The sequence below is a fragment of the Zootermopsis nevadensis genome, unplaced genomic scaffold, assembly GCF_977971745.1.
Source record: "Zootermopsis nevadensis isolate Lab colony 2312 unplaced genomic scaffold, Znev_1.0 Znev_ptg000083l, whole genome shotgun sequence".
Taxonomy (NCBI): Eukaryota; Metazoa; Arthropoda; class Insecta; order Blattodea; family Termopsidae; genus Zootermopsis; species Zootermopsis nevadensis.
The window spans coordinates 1,460,559-1,474,298 of NW_028259214.1; the positions used below are offsets into that span (position 1 = coordinate 1,460,559).

General features: G+C 38.8%; 1 protein-coding gene across 2 annotated transcripts in view; it reads left to right on the top strand.

Moving 5' to 3' along the window:
• The window catches only part of LOC147870937 (uncharacterized), a 146,046-nt gene that overhangs the window by 101,532 nt on the left and 30,774 nt on the right, over window positions 1-13,740 (top strand). Inside the window, exon 1 of one of the 2 annotated variants that reach the window (XR_015533044.1) lies at window positions 12,833-13,740. The exons of the other annotated variant lie outside the window; for it this stretch is intronic. The gene's annotated coding sequence lies outside the window, so the exon portion shown is untranslated. Of the gene's footprint in view, window positions 1-12,832 lie in introns of those variants that run through there. 2 annotated transcript variants of the gene reach the window in all.

Consider the following 13,740-nt stretch of genomic DNA (forward strand, 5'->3'; position numbering starts at 1 on the left):
AATTTTTATGTTAGCACTGGGAGGACTGCATGGGAGACATGCAGAGCAATGTGGAATTTGAGTACCAACTCAGCATTTGCTCTAGTACCGAGGAAAGACCATGGAAAACCATGGTCCAGTTGGCCGGTCGCAGGACCTTCCGGATGCGTTCTGACTTCTAGCCAGCAGTCAGGCATTTAAGCCCTGTCCGCGCTCCTCCTTTATTAAAAATTGATACTTTTTAATTTTTTAACATAGATATGTTTTGGATAGGAATCGACCAACTTGGTTAGTTGCTTATCCAATTACAAAAAAGTTTACAGTCATTCCAGAAATAACTTTTCCATTTTCTTGCCGCGGTCGTCTTGAGTCTTTTGGCTCACGGCCAGTCCAGCGTAGGGGATTGGTCGATGTGACAACCTGTGGACTGGACACTCCGGGGTACCTGAAACAGACTGGTGTTGTTCTGTATTCTGAATTACTTTTAAGAATTCGGTCCGTACCGCGAAGAAAACACGTCACTTCACCATTAAAAAGATCAACTGTTTAACCTTTTGAAGTCAAAGCTCATCTAAATATTACGTATTTAAGAATTCGGTCCATACCGCGAAGAAAACACGTCACTTCACCATTAAAAAGATCAACTGCTTAACCTTTTGAAGTCAAAGCTCGTCTAAATATTACGTATTTAAGAATTCGGTCCGTACCGCGAAGAAAACACGTCACTTCACCATTAAAAAGATCAACTGCTTAACCTTTTGAAGTCAAAGCTCGTCTAAATATTACGTATTTAAGAATTCGGTCCGTACCGCGAAGAAAACACGTCACTTCACCATTAAAAAGATCAACTGCTTAACCTTTTGAAGTCAAAGCTCGTCTAAATATTACGTATTTAAGAATTCGGTCCGTACCGCGAAGAAAACACGTCACTTCACCATTACAAAGATCAACTGGTTAACCTTTTGAAGTCAAAGCTCGTCTAAATATTACGTATTTAAGAATTCGGTCCGTACCGCGAAGAAAACACGTCACTTCACCATTAAAAAGATCAACTGGTTAACGCTGTTTAAGGAAATAATCGCTGTTTATTCCGAGAATCATAGTTCGTCTGAATAATATTTAAGAATCCAGTCCGTACCGCGAAGAAAACATGTCACTTCACCATTAAAAAGATCAACTGGTTAACGCTGTTTAAGGAAATAATCGCTGCCATCTAAGTAATGATTAAAGATTCAGTCCGTAGCGCAAAGTAAACACAACACGTCACCGTTAGGTAACGATGTTTGGGTAAATGATATCTGTTTTCTATGAAGTATGCAAAACCCATAAATTTATTCCGTAGTGAAAATTCAGAGTTATTGAAGATTTCTGTCTTCTGGGTTGTTGCGCTGTGTAGTCTGATGACGGAGGCAGTGTGACCTCTGAAACGTTGGTTAACATCGACCAGACTACACAGCGCAACAACCCAGAAGACAGAAATCTTCATACTCATCACCCTGATGACGGAGGCAGTATGACCTCAGAAACGTTGGAGGACATCTACCAGACTACACAGCGCAACAACCCAGAAGACAGAAATTTTCATACTCATCACCCTGATGACGGAGGCAGTATGACCTCAGAAACGTTGGAGGACATCTACCAGACTACACAGCGCAACAACCCAGAAGACAGAAATCTTCATACTCATCACCCTGATGACGGAGGCAGTATGACCTCAGAAACGTTGGAGGACATCTACCAGACTACACAGCGCAACAACCCAGAAGACAGAAATTTTCATACTCATCGCCCTGATGATGGAGGCAGTATGACCTCCGAAACGTTGGTTAATATCGACCAGACTACACAGCGCAACAACCCAGAAGACGGAAATCTTCATATTGAACGTTGTGAAAACCTCAAATCTTCAGAGTTATTGATTGTTAAAGTACGTGGTGCATATATTTACCAGTGCACCTGAAATTTTTAAAAATATAAACAATGTGTTGACTAGCACAAGAATCAAGTGCGAACATTTTCATATAAACTCACACGTTGAGCGTTTTCAATGAAATAGTATTTTATAAGTGAGCGAGCCGAGATTAGAGAGGCGACCGATCGGACGTGTTTGTATGTGAATGACGTCTCTTGCTGTCTTTTCGATTCTGTTGTCAGTTCATCAGTGGTAGGTCTGAATGCTCTCCTAAACAAATTCCAACCTGTACTTTTACTCACAACAGAGCGCGACAAATACACAAAATCCTTTTTGCTAATCATCGAATTTCCACAGACTCAGATTTCAGTTTCTTATGACAGCGAGTAATGAGATGATTGTCTTCTGGATTGTTCCGTTTAGTCAGGTAAATGTTTAACGATGTTTTAGGAGTGTTTGCTGCCGCCATAATTGGGACGATGAAGTGTTACCGTTTTGGTGCGGATCACATGCAATATTTTGTTTAGCCTACACGCGACTCATCAGAGACGGAGAAGTTGCCGCTGCATCACGGCGCTCCGTATGTGGACTATAGGTCAGCATGTTTGTGCCTTAAGTTTTGAACAGACTGTTGAAATATCGTGCACCACAAAATACAATTTGGAGAGCACATTTTGAAAATATGATTTGATAATATGTGGCTTTAAATATCTCTTTGCCCCTTTATTGTAGATACAGACTGATTTAAAAATACTTGAAATGCATTAAAGATAACATCGATGGTGGGTAAGTTTTTCTGTTTATCTTTTCTATGTCGAATAAACATTGTACGTTAACTCATGTACATTCGGCATACACGATATTTTGGGAGTTTGCATTACTTTCGTCTCCGGATTAAATAACAAAAGTGTCATTATAGGGACAAATTATTTATAATTTAAGATGAATTTAGGATGTTGGACTCGAATTGGGGACAATTAAAATATAATATAATTTAAATAATATAAAATATAATATAATTTTTAAATAAAATATTTGTCTTTAAAATGATGGCTTATCATCCTAACAAAGTATTAGAGTCAAGTCCCAGAACGTCGTGTATATCAAATATACAACTGAAATTAGAGTGCCCAACACAGTGTTGTCGTACCTGTCTCTTTATTTCCTTTGCTTGGGCGTTTTGTCGTAGCTTAACTCAGCCAGGTTCTTTGGGTTTTCAACAGTTCTTCAGCCTCTCCATGAGGACCCTGTAAATGCGCTTAGGATTAGGCAACTCCCACTTCCTCACAAATTCTTTCAACTACAATTAAAAAATTTCAAATAAAAAATATTAGTAATATACCGTTCTTTCCTTCATTTTATCTTTTGCTGTTATATTTTATTTTATTTGTGACCTTTCTTTAAATGTATATTTAAGAATCTACTTTTACTATGTGGACTGGATTAGACTGCCTGAGGATTGGATCAAGTGGCGAACTCTTATAAACAATGTAATGAACCTCCGGGTTCTGTTAAGGGCTGGGAATGTATCGAACATTTGAGCAAATAAAGCTTTTAAAGGCGTTCTGTGTTACACAACATTGCTTATTTTCATTTTCTTCTCCTTCTGCGTTTCACATCTATTTTTGATATAAATTCTTTCAGTATCTGCTCCTAAAATAAATATCGGTAATCCTTATGCGTCCCAAAATTTAGATTAACTACTGACTCCAGTGCGTTCAATTTCTTTTAAATATAACTAGATCTTAATTCTTTCCCAGAGCGTCTGATTTTTAGATGTAAAGTGTACCAGGACAGATTGACCCATGTTTCTTCTAATTACTGGGTTACTGGGAACGACCCGTTCTTCAAGTGCCTGAGCACTGCGGGTCCCATCTTTTTTGTTGGCTCGATCTATGGACATTTGTTAGGATTCCTTGGACGAGGGATAGGCCCGTCGCAAGGCCTCTACCTGTACTCAGGACAGCACAACATCCATGGCTTGAGTGGGATTCGAACCCACGGTCCCAGCGACCAAGCGGCACAGGGCCCACGCCTCAGACCGCGCGGCCACTGCGGACCCCTATGTTTTAGACACCGACCACAAATCTGTGAAACATTCCGAAACGTCGTGAAAAGAGAGAACTTTGGATATACTATTAAAAAGACATAAAAACAACTAGGATCGTGATCGTGATTAATTAGTCAAATAATTAGTCTTACAAGTAACGAGTTATTGACCGCGTACATAGGTAATTAGTTACCTGGACTGGTGTTTATTCAGCTAGATATAAAGTTAGGGAGTCTGAATTTATTAGTCATGTGTGCAGTTCTTAATCAAGTAGTTACTTAACTAATCAACAAATCTTGTACTTAACCCGTCATGTAGAGTATTCATGATTCAGTCTTACAGTTGTAAGACTTGAGGTTCTCACAGCGGTGAGTCTGAAGATTTCTGTCTTCTGGGTTATTGCGCTGTGTAGTCTGGTCGATGTTAACCAACGTTTCAGAGGTCATACTGCCTCCATCATCAGGGCGATGAGTATGAAGATTTCTGTCTTCTTTGTTGTTGCGCTGTGTAGTCTGGTCGATGTTAACCAACGTTTCAGAGGTCATACAGCCTCCATCATCAGGGCGATGAGTATGAAGATTTCTGTCTTCTGGGTTGTTGCGCTGTGTAGTCTGGTCGATGTTAACCAACGTTTCAGAGGTCCTACTGCCTCCGTCATCAGGACGATGAGTATGAAGATTTCTGTCTTCTGGGTTGTTGCGCTGTGTAGTCTGGTCGATGTTAACCAACGTTTCAGAGGTCCTACTGCCTCCGTCATCAGGGCGATGAGTATGAAGATTTCTGTCTTCTGGGTTGTTGCGCTGTGTAGTCTGGTCGATGTTAACCAACGTTTCAGAGGTCCTACTGCCTCCGTCATCAGGGCGATGAGTATGAAGATTTCTGTCTTCTGGGTTGTTGCGCTGTGTAGTCTGGTCGATGTTAACCAACGTTTCAGAGGTCCTACTGCCTCCGTCATCAGGACGATGAGTATGAAGATTTCTGTCTTCTGGGTTGTTGCGCTGTGTAGTCTGGTCGATGTTAACCAACGTTTCAGAGGTCCTACTGCCTCCGTCATCAGTGCGATGAGTATGAAGATTTCTGTCTTCTGGGTTGTTGCGCTGTGTAGTCTGGTCGATGTTAACCAACGTTTCAGAGGTCATACTGCCTCCATCATCAGAGTATGAAGATTTCTGTCTTCTGGGTTATTGCGCTGTGTAGTCTGGTCGATGTTAACCAACGTTTCAGAGGTCATACTGCCTCCGTCATCAGGGCGATGAGTATGAAGATTTCTGTCTTCTGGGTTCTTGCGCTGTGTAGTCTGGTCGATGTTAACCAACGTTTCAGAGGTCCTACTGCCTCCGTCATCAGGGCGATGAGTATGAAGATTTCTGTCTTCTCGGTTGTTGCGCTGTGTAGTCTGGTCGATGTTAACCAACGTTTCAGAGGTCCTACTGCCTCCGTCATCAGGACGATGAGTATGAAGATTTCTGTCTTCTGGGTTGTTGCGCTGTGTTGTCTGGTCGATGTTAACCAACGTTTCAGAGGTCCTACTGCCTCCGTCATCAGGGCGATGAGTATGAAGATTTCTGTCTTCTGGGTTGTTGCGCTGTGTAGTCTGGTCGATGTTAACCAACGTTTCAGAGGTCATACTGCCTCCATCATCAGGGCGATGAGTATGAAGATTTCTGTCTTCTGGGTTATTGCGCTGTGTAGTCTGGTCGATGTTAACCAACGTTTCAGAGGTCCTACTGCCTCCGTCATCAGGGCGATGAGTATGAAGATTTCTGTCTTCTGGGTTGTTGCGCTGTGTAGTCTGGTCGATGTTAACCAACGTTTCAGAGGTCATACTGCCTCCATCATCAGAGTATGAAGATTTCTGTCTTCTGGGTTATTGCGCTGTGTAGTCTGGTCGATGTTAACCAACGTTTCAGAGGTCATACTGCCTCCGTCATCAGGGCGATGAGTATGAAGATTTCTGTCTTCTGGGTTCTTGCGCTGTGTAGTCTGGTCGATGTTAACCAACGTTTCAGAGGTCATACTGCCTCCATCATCAGGGCGATGAGTATGAAGATTTCTGTCTTCTTTGTTGTTGCGCTGTGTAGTCTGGTCGATGTTAACCAACGTTTCAGAGGTCCTACTGCCCTCGTCATCAGGGCGATGAATTCATACATACGTACTTAGTTACTCAGTTGATTACTTAATCAGTTAGTCACGTAGTTAGTTGGTAGTTTAGTAAATCAGTTATGAGGTTAGTTAATCAGCCAATAATATCGTCAGTCAGCTAGTCAGTGAAGTAGCTACAAATTCTTTTCTCATTACACTTGAACTCCGCTAATTTAGTGTGGTTTTTAAATTAATGTAGTATTGAAGCTTCTCTGCTAACTCAACTGTTAGTAAAGCAGACCACGAGTACGTGAACCACGTGAAATGTGTGCTTCTCCATTACAGTCGCTGTGATGTAATATGCATAAGGCCTGTTAACCAGAAATCTGTTGCAGTGGAATTGTCTGCTTCTCGCTGTTTCGTTTCTCTGATTTAACTGCCTCTCGGAACTACGCATCTCATGTGAAAAATTTAATTTCGGATTAATCTTTCTCTTTCAAGATTAAGTTTTAGTATGAAGGTGTCTAAATGAATATTTGGTCTCTTTACTAGTTTGTTTCTAATGCACTAGTCATAATGAATGCTTAAATATAAAATTAAATTTTCTTTTTTAGGCAATACGCCATGATCCCTTATAAGGAATATTTCGAAAAATCCAAGAGTATACGTACATTTTAAATCACATAAATAATTTGTTAAACTTCTGATAAAATTTGGTATTTAGTTATGGACATTGGGCGACAGAGACAGAAGAAGGACTGAGAAATTTAAAATAATTTGCTCGATATAAACAGACAAATAAAAACAAAGTAATTGAAAAAAAATTGTTACAGCGTATAGGAGGCGAAGATCAGAGAATGTGGATAAAATTAGTAAAGATAAATAGCCCGGTGTGGTATGGAATTATAAACCTAAGAAGAAAAATGAGACCCTGACAATGGTGTAAAGTGGATCATAGGCCGGTGCAGGTACTCATTTTTTAAATTTAAGAGTATCTGAAGAATACGAAACGCAAAACTATCAGTGTGCATGGTTTAGGGCGTTGTCGATGTACTTAATTTTGTCTTGGTGTGTACTGGAAATACAACGGGATTAAATTTCTCAATTCTCGAAGCACAGTTATGGTACCATCATTGTGTTTTACTACAAAGTATTTCTGCTGAATGCTCCATATACTAAATACTTATTTAATAATCGGGTAATGATAATTATTTGAGCTCAGAGTAAATCTCACAGAAGTGTTTCTGTGAGAAATTTGACAAATGAATTACCATGGAAACCAGATGCAAAGGAACGATCGGGTAATTTAATTTGCAGTGTGTTTGTATTGCTGTGTACTGTACCATCAGGCACCTCTGGCCCCTGATAACCTATCGAGGGCAGGACTTTAGATGCGAGTAACTACAGCGTGAAATTTCCATTTTCCTCTCAATGATAGGATGAGAGTAAAGATAAAATTGTTGCCCAGTAAAGGGGACGTGCGACTTACCGGGACATTCGAACCTAGGTCGGGGGTGGTGGGTCATTTCAACCTAGTCGGCTGTCAGGGGAAGGCAATGCGGTTTCGAACCCGAGACATGAATGAATAGACTAACAAGCGCTTCAACTCTGAACCATTTACATACTCCCAATATCATAATTTAGTCGAATGTGAAATAACAGGAGTTTATAGCAGAGAAAATCGATCATGAATACTAGGTTGAGATTTGGAAGAAGTTTATTGTAATCTGTGACAAGATTCTGTACCGGCATTGCCGTATAGAAACGGACAAATCCAGCAAAACACAAAAATCTGTCTTTTGTAACATTTTTCGTGTTTTTAATACCTCCAGGAGAATGTTGAGTAAGCAAATCAGATATGATGTTTTCACGGCGGTGAGTCTGAAGATGGCTGTCTTCTGGGTTGTTGCGCCGTGTAGTCTGGTAGAATATTACCGACGTTTCAGAGGTCTAACAGACTACACTGCGCAACAACCCAGAAGACAGCCATCTCCTTAATCAAATGAAGCAAAATATATGTCCTTTTCTTTTTCCACCTTCTTCATGTCTCATTCGTTATTCTGCTCATGTACCCGAAATTCGTTAATGTTAGAAGGATAATAAATGAACAAAAGTTACATTTACAAAGAAGCTAACTGGACTTAGTCTGTATTCTTTTATCAAAATGTATGAGATAGTCTTCAGTAGGGGATCCACGGTGACAGAAATGTTGTGGAACACTGAATTAAGATACAAAGACAGGCGTACAAATGACTTTTATAAATCACTCAGTATTGTGCCAGTCCGGGTCTGTGGTTCAATTCCCGAACGGACTGAGCCTTGAGATGAAAGGTAAACCAGGCTTCGGCATGTTGATCTGGCTTATAAGAAAAACGAAGAAGGTGTAATTACATGATTTCTGGAACGCCTTACTTCACCTAAATTAGACTGAATGATTAATTTTGGCTTTGTGGAACACATTGAGTTGAAGGAATGTGGCCCACATGGCCACTTGCGGGTCACCCTCCTCGGCCTCCCTTCTGTACCAAGGGAGCCTGAAGTAGAAAAAAAAAGGGGGCAAACATAAACCAACAAAGAAAATACTTAAGCCAGCCCACACATGGTGTGCATCCCTTCCAGATGCGGGGTGATGACTGCATTACGACCATCGCATCATTGCGATGGACCAATTGACTTTGAGCTCAGCTTAAGGCGCGTTCCCGCCGTTGTGGAGGAACTAATCAGGTCGCAGCTGTTAAGCCAAATTCAATGACAAATTACGTAATGCAGGGGTATTTAAGCGCAACCGTGGTTGCGGGGCGCAATCAAAAGTTTTGGTCCTTCAGTCGTGCGGGGGTGTTTTTCTTAACAAACGTACGAAGGAACAAAGGAACAGCCGAGCCATCCAGCTGCCTCCGTGAATAGTGCTTAGGATATATATGTTCCTGCGCGTATTAAGGAAAAATAAAGTGTCGTCCATCAGTGCAACACAGAAAACCTGCTCCACCTTCGAATTCCCGTATATTCCCAGGGAGTCGGAAACTCGTGCTCACCGACAACCTCACACCATCATCAACAATCCCTTTCTGTATCTTTACACATCCCACGTCAAGAAGCTGTAACCATATGAGCAAACCAGGCTACGACTACGAGTATACTAAACAAGCAGTGTGACGTGTGGTGGAAGGAAAGGGGACGGTTACAATATATTGTTGAAGTTGTGATATTTCTTGTACCTCCATTCCTTTTGTAAGACAATTCAGGATGAACTTTAAAAGTATAATGAGAAAGAGGTGTCGGAAAGCAGTGGTCCCCTCTTTCCACATGTCCTTCTAGTCTCGACATTTAAATGTTAACCGAGTCGGCATTACAACCACGCCTATCTAATGGTTTATGCTGGACTCAATTGCACGTCTGTGACATTATCTGTATTTGGGGGAATATAATACGACGCGCGTCCACAAAGTAAGTTTCCCACTCGTCCCACAGCTAGCAAACCTTATATTGATCGAAGCGACTGTGCGTACGTGATAGAGCAATGACGTAGCATGGCGCATGCACTAACGGCACTTCCCGCGTTTTCACAGTAGCATCGTTGCAGCTGTTGAAGATGGAGGTTCTTATTCCAGCTCCCGCCGACTGTGAAGTGCGGTCAGTGATAACGCTAGGCCGCACACGGCTCGACGGACAGCAAGTCTCCTGCAGGAGTTCAGCTGGGAGGTGTTTAATCATCCACCCTACAGCCCGGACCTCGCTCCCAGTGATTTCCATCTTTTCCTACACCTCAAGAAATTCCTGTCCGGTCAGCGTCAGCGTTTTGAGAATGACAGAGAGGCGATGATGGTCGTCACACAGTGGTTCCAATCCCAGGCGGCAGACTTCTACGACACAGGTATTCAAAAGTTGGTCCCACGGTATGACCAATGTCTCAATTCCGGTGGCGAATATGTTGAAAAATAGCTGGACACTTGCTGTATCTGTTGCAATAAATATTTCCATGAAATTGTGTTTTGGAGTATGTAATGATTACATTTTTTTCTCTGTACGAAAGTTGTTAAACTAACCTCTTCACACAACTACATGAACGTGGTAATGGAAAGGGAATCTTTGGCAGATTAATGCTTTGTGTTTTCAAGAATAATTTCTTGGCATTATCTGAAATTTACGCTAGTGGGTTTGTAATGATTCAAATATACGAGATTATGGAGATAGGATTTCTTACAAAAGTGCTCTGAAATAATAAATGCGCATGCACATTTCGTCGTAGGCCAATAACTGGTAGATTTTTGAGCACTTACGAGCGGTTCTTTATTAGTAATAGCCGAAATAACTGTTTGTATTACACAATTGCCTTTAAATTAATTTTACATTTGTGGAAAATGTAAATATCTCTAAGGTTATAATGGAAAAATTAAGGTTTCTGTATATAACTTAGAGGCCATAACATTAGTTATCCTAATATTTTAATATTTTCCGTCAAATCACAATTTTTAATAAGATAATAAAATGTAAAATATTTACAAGTTGGAACGTTCCAACTTGTAAATCGATCATTCGATACGGAACGAGAAATGATATTTTAAATATTTTACATTTTATTATCTTATTAAAAAATGTGATTTGACGGAAAATATTAAAATATTAACTTAATTCACAATATGACGCAAATATACTATCTTATTAGTTATCCTATTAACGTGTATAAATTAAATTATGTAATGAAATACATTAGTATTGACAAGGCTGGTGATAAATCTGTGTCTGAAATCATATAAAAATTTACATAATAATTTTTCTTTTCAGTATTTTTCTTTACGAATATTGCAAAAAAATATATCTTCTTCCTTAAAAATTGCCGAAGCATATTCGAGTTATCTTCTGCGTTTGCCGTTTATAAAACTTTATAACGACGTAAGCAGTACACTTTAGCCCCTTAACAGATACTGCATTAAAAACAACCTAATTATTCTTAATTGTCATTTAATTTAGATCGTCAAAATGATGTACTACATTAGAAATCTTTTACATTATTTGCCGCCGTAAGAGCCAAAGAAGACTGCATTCATTAGGTCTGTATTTTATATGGCGGCCTAGCGACGGTACAGCGATTCAGATATCGCTTAAAATATTATATGGTCTCCTAGTTGCAGCCGGGCAGGTAGATTGGAAGAAATTTTAGGGAGATCAAAGCTTGTACACGAAAATGAAGTGTATGTGTACTTATTTAATAATAGCACAACTAATTGTTATTTTAGAATGGGTTTTATTTGTTTGATAAAAATGAGAAAACAGAACTGTTTCTTTGCTTTCATAGGTTTTCATTTATAGATTCATACAGTGATCGACCTATCGAATGACCCCATACCATGTTTTTCTTTTTGTGCTCAGAGTGAAAGTCTCAGCGTTTGATGCAATTGGCTCAACTTTGCATCATAAAAATGCTAATTAGAACTAATAGGAAGCATTAAGTATCATTCCTCTCTTAAGATTTGCAATAAAGTATCGAGTTGAAATCAAGATTTATAAATGCAGTGGTAACAGAATTAGGACTTGGTTATGTGCGCTTTTCAGGCATTTTCCAGCATTTTTGATTTTTCGAAAATTTTGAAATTTTTCAAAATTCTTTGAAAAATTTGGAAAATATTTGAAAGTGAAATTTTTAAAAAAATTTACATTTTGTTTGCTTTTTGAATAATTTCCTGCATGTTTTGATTTTTCGAAAATTTTCAAAATTTTGAAAAATTTCAAAATTTTCGAAACATCAAGAAATGCTGGAAAATGCCTGAAAAGCGCACAAAACCCAAACATTTTGAAAAATTTGAAAGTGAGTTTTCAAAAAATTTACATTTTGTGCGCTTTTTGAATAATTTCCTGCGTATTTTAATTTTTCGAAAAATTTTCAAAATTTTGAAAAATTTCAAAATTTTCGAAAAATCAAAAAATACTGGAAGATGCCAGAAAATTGCACAAAACCAAAATTTTATTTGAAAAATTTGAAATTGAAATTTTAAAAAAAAATACGTTTGGTGCGCTTTCTGAATAATTTCCTGCATATTTTTATTTTTCGAAATTTTTTCAAAATATTATAAAATTTCAAAATTTTCGAAAAATCAAAAATGATGGAAAATGCCTGAAAAGCGCACAAAACCAAAATTCTTTGAAAAATTTGGAAAATATTTGAAAGTGAAATTTTTTAAAAAAATTACATTTTGTTCGCTTTTTGAATAATTTCCTGCATATTTTGATTTTTCGAAAATTTTCAAAATTTTGAAAAATTTCAAAATTTTCGAAAAATCAAGAAATGCTGGAAAATGCCTGAAAAGCGCACAAAACCCAAAAAATTTGAAAAATTTGAAAGTGAGTTTTCAAAAAAATTACATTTTGTGCACTTTTTGAATAATTTCCTGCATATTTTAATTTTTCGAAAAATCAAAAAATGTTGGAAGATGCCTGAGAATTGCACAAAACCAAAATTTTATTTGAAGAATTTGAAATTGAAATTTTTAAAAAAAGTTTGATGCGCTTTTTGAATAATTTCCTGCATATTTTGATTTTTCGAAATTTTTTCAAAATATTGTAAAATTTCAAAATTTTCGAAAAATCCAAAATGCTGGAAAATGCCTGAAAAGCGCACAAAACGAAATTTTTTTGAAAAATTTGGAAAAATTTGAAACTGAAATTTTTCAAAAAAATTACGTTTTGTGCGCTTTTTGAATTATTTCCTGCATATTTTGATTTTTTAAATAATTTTTCAAAATTTTGAAATTTTTCTTCAAACTTTTTCTAACCTGATGCTTTGCAGAACCGGACTCTGTCTCTGAGGAACGCGGTCGTTACCTCACACGGCCTCTGATGCGCAGTCTCTGAAAAGACCGGGTGTGGCACTTGGAACTTTTAAAGGCCCGTTTCTCTTCCCAAATAACCTTCTCGGAACCCGTTGCTGCCCGCCATCCCGCTGTCATGGACCAACGTCGGAGAGTGAAAAGTGTCAGAACGAAGAACAGAGTTATTGCATTAAATTAAATTAACATTCCTGAAGATTAAGGCACGGAGAAGAAAACTATGACCCACGGGCCGAATGCGGCCCGAGAAGAAATTCAGTCCGAATCTTACGTTGCTTGGATTTTATTAACCACACGATCTGCTATGACATTTACTTTCTACGTTTGCCGTTTAGGGAGCGCATAGATTCATGAAAGCAGTCAACATGGCTAATATTGTGGGCACTGTTGGTTTTATAATTACATGACATCCACATGCATAATATTTATGTCAAATGTTGTGTCAGTGTGATTTCCATACAGCACCCCTGGAGGTGAAATCCGTAATCTACGACGAATAGCCAACGCGTCTTAATTTAGTTGCACCGTACGCCAGCGCCATCTGTGCCGTGGTATGGCAACTCGAAGAACCACGCGATTACCCATCATGCATTGCTAGAGAGAACGAAGTGGTTGCAGATTTGTTGTTGGCTGTTAGTAGAGAACGCAAGGTCAGGTTGTACGTACATACCACGACCTATAAAGTGCTCGCCTTGGATTAAGTTTTGTGTGATACGCTTGTGGGTGGATAAACTTGTGTGATGGCAATACTTCTATTACCCGAATGTTTGATATTATGTGCAGTGTTTGTAACTTAATAATAGAATTAAGCGTGTGTATTTGTGGCTGTAAGCTGGACCCACTTTTCTAGTAAACCTGTCACCAGTGACATTGGAGCAGATTGCAAAACGAAG